The following is an 11919-nucleotide window of genomic DNA, read 5'->3' as shown; positions in this document are numbered from 1 at the left end:
ACCATGGTGGAGAGTTTGGAATCTGATTGATTCATTGCTTCTGTGGACAGGTGTCTTTTATACAGGTAACAAGCTGAGATTAGGAGCACTCCCTTTAAGAGTGTGCTCCTAATCTCAGCTCGTTACCTGTATAAAAGACACCTGGGAGCCAGAAATCTTTCTGATTGAGAGGGGATCAAATACTTATTTCCCTCACTAAAATGCAAATCAATTTATAACATTTTTGACATGCGTTTTTCTGGATTTTTTTGTTGTTATTCTGTCTCTCACTGTTCAAATAAACCTACCATTAAAATTACAGACTGATCATTTCTTTGTCAGTGGGCAAACGTACAAAATCAGCAGGGGATCAAATACTTTTTTCCCTCACTGTATGTCTGGTACTCCGTGTTCCCGACTGTTCCGTGATCTGACTGCTGGCGCCCTTCAACGCTTCCTGCTCGGAGTGACTCAGCGAGGCAGCTCGCACCCTACACACGCGCGCGCACCCTACACACGCGCGCGCACCCTACACACACACGCGGGCACCCTACACACACGCGCGCACCCTACACACACGCGCGCACCCTACACACACGCTAGGGCACCCTACACACACGCACGCACCCTACACACACGCTAGCGCACCCTACACACACGCACGCACCCTACACACACGCACGCACCCTACACACGCGCGCACCCTACATACACGCTAGGGCACCCTACACACACGCACGCACCCTACACACACGCTAGGGCACCCTACACACACGCACGCACCCTACACACACGCACGCACCCTACACACACGCGTGCACTAACTACCGATACAAAGATCACCCGTATAGCCTTAGGCTGTTGGGGAGAAAAAAAAACTTGTTAGCGAGCACCGATGAAGGCGAACACGGCATATGACAGGGGGCGGGTGACCAGAACCACGTCCGACCGCCTTTGTCTCCCCAGTTTAATAATTTACTTTCAGGCCGAGTCGCCACGAATGTTCGCCGCGACCGGATAGTGCGCTCACCATTACGACACCGCCCCCCACACACTTGATCAGATATACAGGGTGGCCCAAAAGTCAGGACACATGGTGTTACATTGTTTTTCGTAAATAATATTGGGTTATTTAATTTATTAACACATCTAAATGACTTCAATTAACGTGAATGCACTATGAATTATCTTCTGCATTGAAATTAGAACTTACATGTGTAAACTCCTACAGGTGTAAACTCCTACAGGTGTAAACTCCTACAGGTGTAAACACTTAAAGGTGTAAACTCCTACAGGTGTAAACTCCTACAGGTGTAATCTCCTACATGTGTAAACTCCTACAGGTGTAATCTCCCTACAGGTGTAAACTCCTACAGGTGTAAACTCCTACAGGTGTAAACTCCTACACGTGTAATCTCCTACAGGTGTAAACTCTTACAGGTGTAAACTCCTACAGGTGTAAACTCCTACAGGTGTAACTCCTACAGGTGTAAACTCCTACAGGTGTAAACTCTTACAGGTGTAAACTCCTACAGGTGTAAACTCTTACAGGTGTAAACTCCTACAGGTGTAAACTCTGAAGATGTATCAATTATGTTTTGTTTAAATTCATTCAGGGTTCTTTGTCGAGATTTGTAAGCGACGGATTTGAGGTGGCCCCAACAGGAATAAGAGAAAAATAGATGTGAAAAATAATAGATACTTTATTAACTTAAAGTATAAACAATTACAATATTTAATGCTGGTGTTACACACAGCCAATCCCGTATACACATAATACACACACACCGCATCTCCGATTTGCACGATTGGCTATGTACGGTACGAAAGAAGTTCAACATACATTACACATACCATTACCCCGCATACACGTACACACCGTTCATATTCTATAGACACCAAAATACATATAATGTTACACTCGGACCACATACACCCACAACACATACACACCACATACTTACTAAACAAACGATATGCATAATAGGTGTCGTGTATAGTATATGCATGCACCTCACAAGCGTACATACACATCATACACAAAGTTCTCCCATAGAGCCTGAACAGACTGTGGGGGCAAGTGCTGTTAGCGAGCACCTATGAAGGTGAGGTGGCCAGCACCATTCCCGGCCGCCTTTGTCTCCCCAGTGGCAATTTTTTTTCACACCGCACCAGATATTTATTTCAGGCTGAGTCAACCTAGAAGAGGCCCAGAACAGGTTCATATAATCATCACTGGTGTTGACCGTGAGCGGGAATCGAACTCGGTTCGCGGGGTTCGTAGCGCAGCGTTATAGCCGCTACACTACCGCTCCCCCCACACACACACAGACATACACACACAGACATACACACACACACAGACATACACACACAGACATACACAAACACAGACACACACAGACATACACACACACTGACATACACACACACAGACATACACACACAGACACACAGACATTCACACACACTGACATACACACAGACATACACACACAGACACACACAGACATACACACACAGACATACACACAGACATACACACACAGACACACACAGACATACACACACAGACACACACAGACACACACACAGACACACACACAGACATACACACACAGACAAACACACACAGACACACACACAGACATACACACACACAGACACACACACAGACATACACACACACACACACACAGACACACAGACATACATACACACAGACATACACACAGACACACACACACACAGACATACACACACAGACATACACACAGACATACACACAGACATACACACACAGACACACACACAGACACACACAGACATACACACAGATATACACACACAGATAGACACACAGACATACACACACAGACACACACACAGACATGCACACACACAGACATACACACACAGACATACACACAGAGACACAACAACAACAACCGCCATTCGCCACTAAGTGGCGGTGACGTCACCACGACGCTTGTGCCAGGCACAGACATACACACATACACACACACAGACACACACACACAGACACACACACTCACACCAGCGTGTCCGTCTTGCGCAATCCATTAAGACAACCCCAAGGTACATTCTCCACTCTGAATGTTTTTAAATAATATATATCGTCATCATTATTTGTCCGTTATGCTTCCTGACGCGAGCGAGTAAACATTCTGAGTCACCGCGAGCCAGATGCTCATGTAAGGCGCATATTTACCCGCGATTCTGGCTCTATAATCGTTTGTTGTTTGTTTAGATGTGTTTGTTTCCTTGCCACTCCAGATGATCGAGGCAGTCTACCAGCGGACAACTCTGAACCATTTCCCGCCACCACTCGACACCGACAATTAGTTAAAGTTTGTCCCGTAAACAAATTCGTGTCAATGAGTTTCCTACTTCAGCTGACCGATGTGTTGGGAGTAAATCATCCGCAACAGTTTGAGTACCGTGATGCTTCGCTGGTAATTACGTCCAACATCATCGGGCGATTTTTGCCAACACACTGGTGGGCTGAAGTAGTGAACTCATTGGCACGTTAGTTTACGGGACAAACTTTAACTAATTCGCTGCGTCAGGTGGTGGCGGGTTAACGACAAGCGATTTAACCCCCCCCCCTCCCCCCAAAAAAAAAGCCGTACTATAAATAGTATTGGTCGCGAACGCCAACGTGTCAAACTGAACCATTTCCATTCACCAACCCACATTAACGAGTGCGGTGAAGTATGGTAAATGTTTGACCGGCTGTGTGTTGGTAGTGGGGGCAGGAATGGTTCAGATATCACGTGCCACTGATGTTAGCCGTGGCCGGGAATCGAACATCCGGGTTAACCGGCGGATGCATCGGGAGGAAGTGTGCTCGCAACTGCGCCGTCGCTGAATTCCGTGATGCGGGACACAAGTCCACCTTCCCACGACGTCAAGCAGAGGGGTAATTACCGTTTCACGTAATGCCTCAATATTGCTCGTAACTTGGCGTAGCTCGCTTTCCATTGGCTTTCGCGTCAGTGCGAGTGGCGAATTACTTGGTTCGCTGGCGACTATGTTGGCCGGTGGATTTGTTCGAAGTGTTTAGCAGGAGACAGCGCAGCGTTGCAGAACTTGAGACTGAGCCGGTCCCATGAGTAACACCAAGCAAAGTCACACGTGGGGCGTCCAGATTGCAAAAAGAACTCAACCCAATTTGTCAATAACACCGTGGCCTTACAAGAAAAAAATAAAATAAGAGGCAATGTTTCAGACAATGACCCTTCTTTCACAGCACTAAATGATTGGGAAATGTTGGTTTTCGGAGTGTTCTATGACATTATGAGGCATGACGCTAGCGAGATGTTAACTTCCTCGCCTGGTATCCGTGGGTTCGATCCCGACCCTGACGCTTGCTCTATATTTGGAGTTTGCGCGTCTCTCTCCCCGCGGCCGCGTGGATTTTTCTCCGGGTCGTCCGGTTTCTCTCTCCACATTAGAATCAACATCACGCGTTTAGAGTATTTGGCTGCTCTACATTTCCACGTGATAAGCCACTTCTTTGAGCTATCGTATGGGACCAGGTCGCTTCTGAAAAAGAGCTATACAGCTCAGTGGGCCTTACCTGGTAAAATAGTTAGTTCTAGTTTGTTATGTGTGGCAAACCTCAGCTGTCTAGCCAATGTAGACGAACATCGTTAAAAGCCGCTCACTATTTCACCATTCTCTAAACGTAGCGATTATAACTGTCAATATCTGTAAAGTATATATGTCTCAATACACTCGTACGCTGCGATGTGGAACAGTGGCTCAGTGGTCAGCACCCTGTACTCTGAACCCGGCCACACCTGAATTCTATTCTCGGCCACGGCTAACGTCAGTGTTACGTGGATGGTCTTGAAGCCGTCCTGGCCCCTGCCCACCTTCAACAACCTTCACTCAGCAGTAGATTGGCACGAGGGATTGTAAATGGTTATTATTGTTGTACCGTGCGGTGAGTTGTTTTGGCCATTGCGCCACTGTTGAGTTTGTTTTTAGCAGTCCTGTCATATCACTGAGTGACTACTGCCCTATGTCTGTTGTAAACACGGCCTGAGAACACATATAGGTTGACGCTTCAGGAAATCATTCGCTTTATTCTAGGACACAATACGCCATACGTACATACACGTATGTATGTATGTAAAAGGAAAAAGTCCCCCGTATAGCCTTCAAGCAGACTGTTGAGGCAAGTGCTGGAAGCGAACGCCTATGAAGGCCGGCACGGCACACGAGGAGGCGGTTGACATTTTCCACGCCCGGCTGTATTTGCCTCCCCAGTGGTGATGTTTACACACCGCACAAGGTACCTAAGGCTGAGTTGACCGACGTACGCGCATAGACACGGAAATACACGGCATACACGTGTACACCGCACATGTACACACCAAATACACACCACCGGCACATACCACACACTACACAATCTACACACTACAGTACACATACACACGCCATTTACACCACACACCTCATACAATACACACCACACACACCATTCAAACGTACCCCACACACCGCATACACCACACGCAACAGCCGTCGCTCGCCACGAAGTGGCGGTGACGTCACCACGGCGCTTGTGCCAGGCTAGGTGCGCTTTGAAGCCACGTGAAGTGTCGAAGGCTCGCTGGCAAGAGGTCACGGGACAGATCATGGGTTGACTGACTGAGATCACTGGCAGATGAACCACCTGTGCTCCCCACTGTAAGCGTCGCTCCTCCGCAGCTGTTGAAGGGCGACTGCCTCCAACTTCCCAGCAGCGTCTTTAACGAGCCTCCTCCACAGAGGCCGATCTTGACACCGCATCGGCAAGTCCAACCACCCCCAACATCCTCCTGTACCCCCCCATCAGCCCATCTCTTTTCTAGCCCATGCCGCGCCCGTTTAGCCCCATCTATCCGGCCAAATAGAAGCTGCTAGGGCATACATATACACATCAAAGAACAACAACAACCGCCATTCGCCACTAAGTGATGGTGACATCACCACGTCACTTGTGCCAGGCTATGTGCACGTTGAGGCCACGTCAGGTGTCGAACGCCCGCTGGCAGGAGGTCACGGGGCAGATCCAGGTGCCACGGGTCGACTGACCGAGATGACTGGCCGATTCACCACCTGTGCCCCCTACTGTGCCAATCTAATTAATCTAATTCATATACACATCGTATACGTACATGCATACACACTCCATTTCCCGAAAGGTCAGCCGATATGTTTTTTTTTAAATATATAAGGCAGCATCAATGAAGTTCAACGTATATGATGTATGACCAGCAATCACCAGCGGCCCATTATTTATTTATGTTTTATATTATTTGGTAAAGCGGTAATTGCCACACGACAATGAAATTATTCACAGAGCCACGGGGAGATCAGGTGAGTGACTCGCGCGCGATTCATCAGCCCCAGGGGGGTGGGAGCGTGAGTTTCGAAATTGGTAGCTGTGGCATCTCAACTTGTCCTGGATTGCCCCAAGACTTAGGATTAGATGACATCAGCACTGGGGAGACAAAGGCGGCCGGGCGTGGTGCTAGGCCACACCATCCCGTCATTCGCCGTGCTGGCCTTAACAAGTGCTCTCTAACAGCACTTTCCCCAACAGTATGTTGAAGGCGATACGGGGGGGGGGGTGTCTTTGTCAGTATGTGTCAGCGTGTGTCCGCGGGCCACTGAGTGTGTCAGCACGTGTCACTGAGTGTGTCGCTGTGTCAGCGCGTGTCAGCGTGTTACTTAGCATCTCCCTGTGTGTTAGCGTGTGTCACTGGGTGTGTCAGTGTGCCACTGAGTGTGTCACTGTCAGCGTGTTACTTAGCATGTCCCTGTGTGCTAGCGTGTGTCACTGGGTGTGTCAGTGTGCACTGAGTGTGTCACTGTGTCAGCGTGTTATTTTGCGTGTCCGAGTGTGTCAGCGCGTGTCACTGAGTGTGCCAGTGTGTCACTGAGTGTGTCATTGAGTGTGTCAGCGTGTAACTTAGCATGTCTGTGTGTGTGTTAGCGTGTGTCACTGGGTGTGTCAGTGTGCCACTGAGTGTGTCAGCGTGTGTCCGCGGGCCACTGAGTGTGTCAGCACGTGTCACTGAGTGTATCGCTGTGTCAGCGCGTGTCAGCGTGTGTCACGGAGTGTGTCACTCATCGTGTCCCTGTGTGTCACGTGTATGCGCAAGTCTTCATCAGCTGTGGGCAGGTAAACACCGTGGGTTGGACAATGTCCCTTCACCCTCGACAGGTGAGATAAGGGATCGCGTAAACACTGCCGGTGAGCGTGGGAGGCTGTTTGCCCTCTTCCTGTTGTTGTTGATGCTGTTGCCGCAGTTGCTAATGTTGGCGGTGGTGGCTGTGTTGTGTTGCGATAAGGAATCCTTCGCCACAGTGACGCGTGTTCAGTGGCGCACCGTCAACACGGGGTCGCTCCTTCTCCTCTGCTGCTCCCCAAGTCTGGACCCCCTCACTCGAATGTGGCATACATATCCTCGTCTTTTTATTATCTTAATACAATAGTGAACATATGTGTCTGTGTAATGTTGCTGCAACTTAACTTGTAATTGTCCATGTGCGCATGTCTTTGGTTAAATGTCTGTTATGGCGGTGTGTGCTTATGTATGTAGGGATGTGTGTGAGTGTGTGTGTCAGTAACGATTATCTGAACCGGTCCTGGGCCTCCCCTAGGCGGACTCAGCCTCAAATGAGTACCTGGTGCGGTGTGTAAACATCGCCACTTGGGAGACAAAGGCGACCGGGCGTGGTGCTGGCCACCCACCCCCTCGTGTGCCGTGCCGGCCTTCATAGGTGCTCGCTAACAGCACTTGCCCCAAAAAGTGTATTAAGGCTATAGGGGGATCTTTGTCTTTATCACTGCGCGGTTTTCCCGTTTGATGAACCTGTGCTATGATCAGTAATGGTGCGACTCACGCTACGTGGAATGTGCAATATTTTAGATTGCTCGTGTGACAACACAGATGTTTTTGTATCTGCTTATCTCTTGTACAGTGCAGGACTTTGATCTTTGTTTGGCATTTGTCATCTTGGTGACCCAGGTCTCACTTGCTGTGGTTCTCACACCTGATGATGATTGCTTGTGTTGCAGACGAAACGTCGTGAGGATTTTATTGTTTTATATTTTTTATTATTTTATTGTTTCCCTTCTACGTGACTTTACCGAAAGAACCAAGAATATGAATACCTGCAGTCACGAAAGCTTTAAATCAAAATTTCGTTCTGGTCTCTTTGAGATTCTTGCCTCATCTTGATTTGTAATTTTGAAACTCTCTCACTCCCTCTACTTGGTTTTCGTCCAGGCTCTCGAGGCCTCCACCACCACCTCCTCCTCCTCCGCCAACGACTGACATCACTTTAGCCGGGCGACGGCGGCGGTGATGGCCAGCGAGGGTTGGTGGACCACACACAGATGTTGCGAAACTCTTTTTCCCGTCTGTAGCGAGGAGCAGCCGTACCCGAGCTGGCCAGGTTGAGCCGAGATGGTGGTAACAACAAAGCGTGGGCTAATTTCAGCTGTCCCTTCTGGGACGCCGCGGTGGTGAGATGTTAACGACCTCGCTTGGTATACAGGAGGTCGTGGGTTCGATCCCGACCCTGACTCCTGTATATTTGGAATGTGCATGTTCTCCCCGTGGTCGCGTGGATTTTTCTCCGGGTCCTCCGGTTTTCCCTCCACATTTAGAATCGACACACGTTTATAGTATTTGGGTGATATAAATTTCCACATGATAAGCCACTTCATTGGCCTATTATTTATGGCCAGGTCACTTCTGAAAAAGTGGGCCTTACCTAGCAAGATAAAACGTAGTTTAAGTAAAGTATAATATGGGCTAGAGTGTTGCCCGCTCGTACGTGTGGTGTTCTCCGGGTGCTACAGTTTCCTCCCAAGTGTATAACTACTCATTAATTATCTGAAAATATTTTAATATATATGGATTCCTTCATCTGCCTTCCTCTATGGTTGTGAGGTGAAATCTTCATGAACGACGATGCGATATATAAACTAAACATTGCATTCAATTTTACATATTTTATCATTCCGTTGTTACCGATGAGTACAACTTTGTGGGAAGGCAATAGTGGGTGGCATTAGGGTATGCCGGCCCCTGCCATGAGAATGTGGAATTGACACCGCTGGCTCAGAATCGGCAAGATGGAGAGACGCTAAAATTTGCAGGCACAGAGACAGGGAAATACACGAAGAAAATCAGACACATAGTGACGCTGGGAGATACGGACATAGATCAGGAGAGAGACAGAAAGCCACGCAAACAGGGAGAGACGCAAATACGTGGAGAGAAAGACACACACGCAGGGAGACACAAGGAGACACAAGAAGAGACATACAGAAATACGCGTCGAGATACAGCCACATAAACGGATAGATACGAAAATACAGACAGACACGGAGAGATACAGAGAGACAGACAAGCAGATACTCGGAGACACGGACAGACACGGACAGACACAAACACCGAGAAAAACACACACAACGATCCCCCGTATAGCCTTAACAGACTGTAGGGGCAAGTGCTGTTAGCGAGCACCTATGAAGGCCGAAACGGTACACGAGGGGGTGGGTGGCCACCACCACGCCTGACCGCCTTTGTCTCCCCAGTGGCGATGTTTACACACCGCACCAGGTACTCATTTGAGGCTGAGTCGACCTAGGGGAGGCCCAGGACCGATTCAGATAATCGTCACTGGGTGTTGGCCGTGAGCGGGAATCGAACCCGGGTCGCCAGGTTCATAGCGCAGCGCGCTAACCGCTACACCACCGTCTCCCCCCAAACACACACAGAGAGAGACACTCACGCACACACGTGGAGAGAGACACTCACGCACACACGTGGAGAGAGACAGTCACGCACACACGTGGAGAGAGACACTCACGCACACACAGAGAGACACACTCACGCACACACGTGGAGAGAGACACTCACGCACACACGTGGAGAGAGACACGCACACACAGAGAGAGACATTCACGCACACACGTGGAGAGACACACTCACGCACACACGTGGAGAGAGACACTCACGCACACACGTGGAGAGAGACACTCACGCACACACAGAGAGAGACATTCACGCACACACAGAGAGAGACACGCACACACAGAGAGAGACACTCACGCACACACATGGAGAGAGACACTCACGCACACACATGGAGAGAGACACTCACGCACACACGTGGAGAGAGACACTCACGCACACACGTGGAGAGAGACACTGAGAGACAGAGAGGAACTGCGAGAGACACGGCACCGGGAGAGTTCACTGCTCGCGAGCGCGTCGAGACGGGGCCGTGGCTCGCGACTCCTCATTCCTACTCCCCCCGACTCTGCGGACAGCAGCGGGCTTCGCTCCCCGTGTCTCGGCCTCACCACCCTGGTAGGACTGCCTTGCCCTTCCCTCCCGGCGGGCGAGAGACGATTACTCATCCCGGGGGAGTCATCGCGGTCGATGGCAGCGAGGGTGCGTCGCGCAGTGCCGACTCCGCTCGTAGTTCGTTTTCCGCCCAAGAGACCCGCGGCGGGGATGGGGGCGGAGTAGAATGTGAGAGGGTTGGTGAGGTGAGGAGAGGCATTGAGTGAGGTGAGGAGTGACATTGAGTGAGGTGAGGAGTGACATTGAGTGAGGTGAGAGAGAGAGGAGACTGAGGTGAGAGAGAGAGACTGAGTGAGGTGAGGAGAGACATTGAGTGAGGTGAGGAGAGGCATTGAGTGAGGTGAGGAGTGACATTGAGTGAGGTGAGGAGTGACATTGAGTGAGGTGAGAGAGAGAGGAGACTGAGGTGAGAGAGAGAGAGAGACTGAGTGAGGTGAGGAGAGACATTGAGTGAGGTGAGGAGAGGCATTGAGTGAGGTGAGGAGTGACATTGAGTGAGGTGAGAGAGAGAGGAGAGATACTGAGTAAGGAGAGAGAATGAGTGGGTTGAGGAGAGACATTGAGTGAGGTGAGGAGTGACATTGAGTGAGGTGAGAGAGAGAGAGAGGAGAGATACTGAGTAAGGAGAGAGAATGAGTGGGTTGAGGAGAGACATTGAGTGAGGTGAGGAGTGACATTTGAGTGAGGTGAGAGAGAGGAGAGACATTGAGTCAGGTGAGAGCGAGGAGAGAGACTGAGTGAGGTGAGGAGAGACACTGAGTGAGGTGAGACAGAGGAGAGAGACATTGAGTGAAGTGAGGAGAGTGAGGTAACGAGAGACACATTGAGTGAGGTGAGACAGAGGAGAGAGACAACCCTTGACTTTCCCACCGCTTCCGCGCTGCTTCCCACCGACTGGAACAACTCCCTCGCAGACTCTCCATCCTCGCGTCTCCCGCGGGGGCTGAGATGGGAGACGTCTGGCTGGCCTCGAGAGAGAGAGGAGAGAGGGGGGGGGGGAACCCCCAGGTCGTGTGGGGGTGTGGGGCTGGAGAGAAAAGGTCGTCTGTGAAACGGCTTCAGTCGCGCCGTGCGTAGGACGGCTTGCTAAGGACTTGAGCCGCAGACCGCGTGGCTCATGGCCAGGATAGGGGGGGGGGGGGCGTGCAACGTGCAGGTTGTGATATGGAATGTGGCAATAAAGCGCTGTCGTCGGGCATAGGATGAGGGGCGTGATGGGGCGAGACGCCGTGGTGTCGCAGGGTGGCGGAGGGCAGCAGGTGACCGAGACGGGCATTGGAGTGGAACCAAGCTGTCGGCGAGCGAGGGGAAGGAATTGAATTTTTTTTTTTTAAACCCCCTGCAGCCGGACGGACGGCGGCGGCGGCGATGAAGCTGAATGAGCGGAAATTTGAGATCGGAAAAAAAAGACGACTTTGGTAACCGCTTGCGGAAGCGAGCGGACGGGAGGCGGAAGGAAGCGCACGACAATGTGTTGTTCATGTTACCTCCGATAAGCACGGTCGGCTGCGTACGCTGCGAAAGAAGTTGA

The sequence above is a fragment of the Petromyzon marinus genome, chromosome 9 (genome assembly GCF_048934315.1).
Source record: "Petromyzon marinus isolate PM22_M1 ecotype Great Lakes invasive population chromosome 9, UKy_Petmar_22M1.pri1.0, whole genome shotgun sequence".
Lineage (NCBI taxonomy): Eukaryota > Metazoa > Chordata > Hyperoartia > Petromyzontiformes > Petromyzontidae > Petromyzon > Petromyzon marinus.
This window is presented reverse-complemented; position numbering follows the sequence as displayed.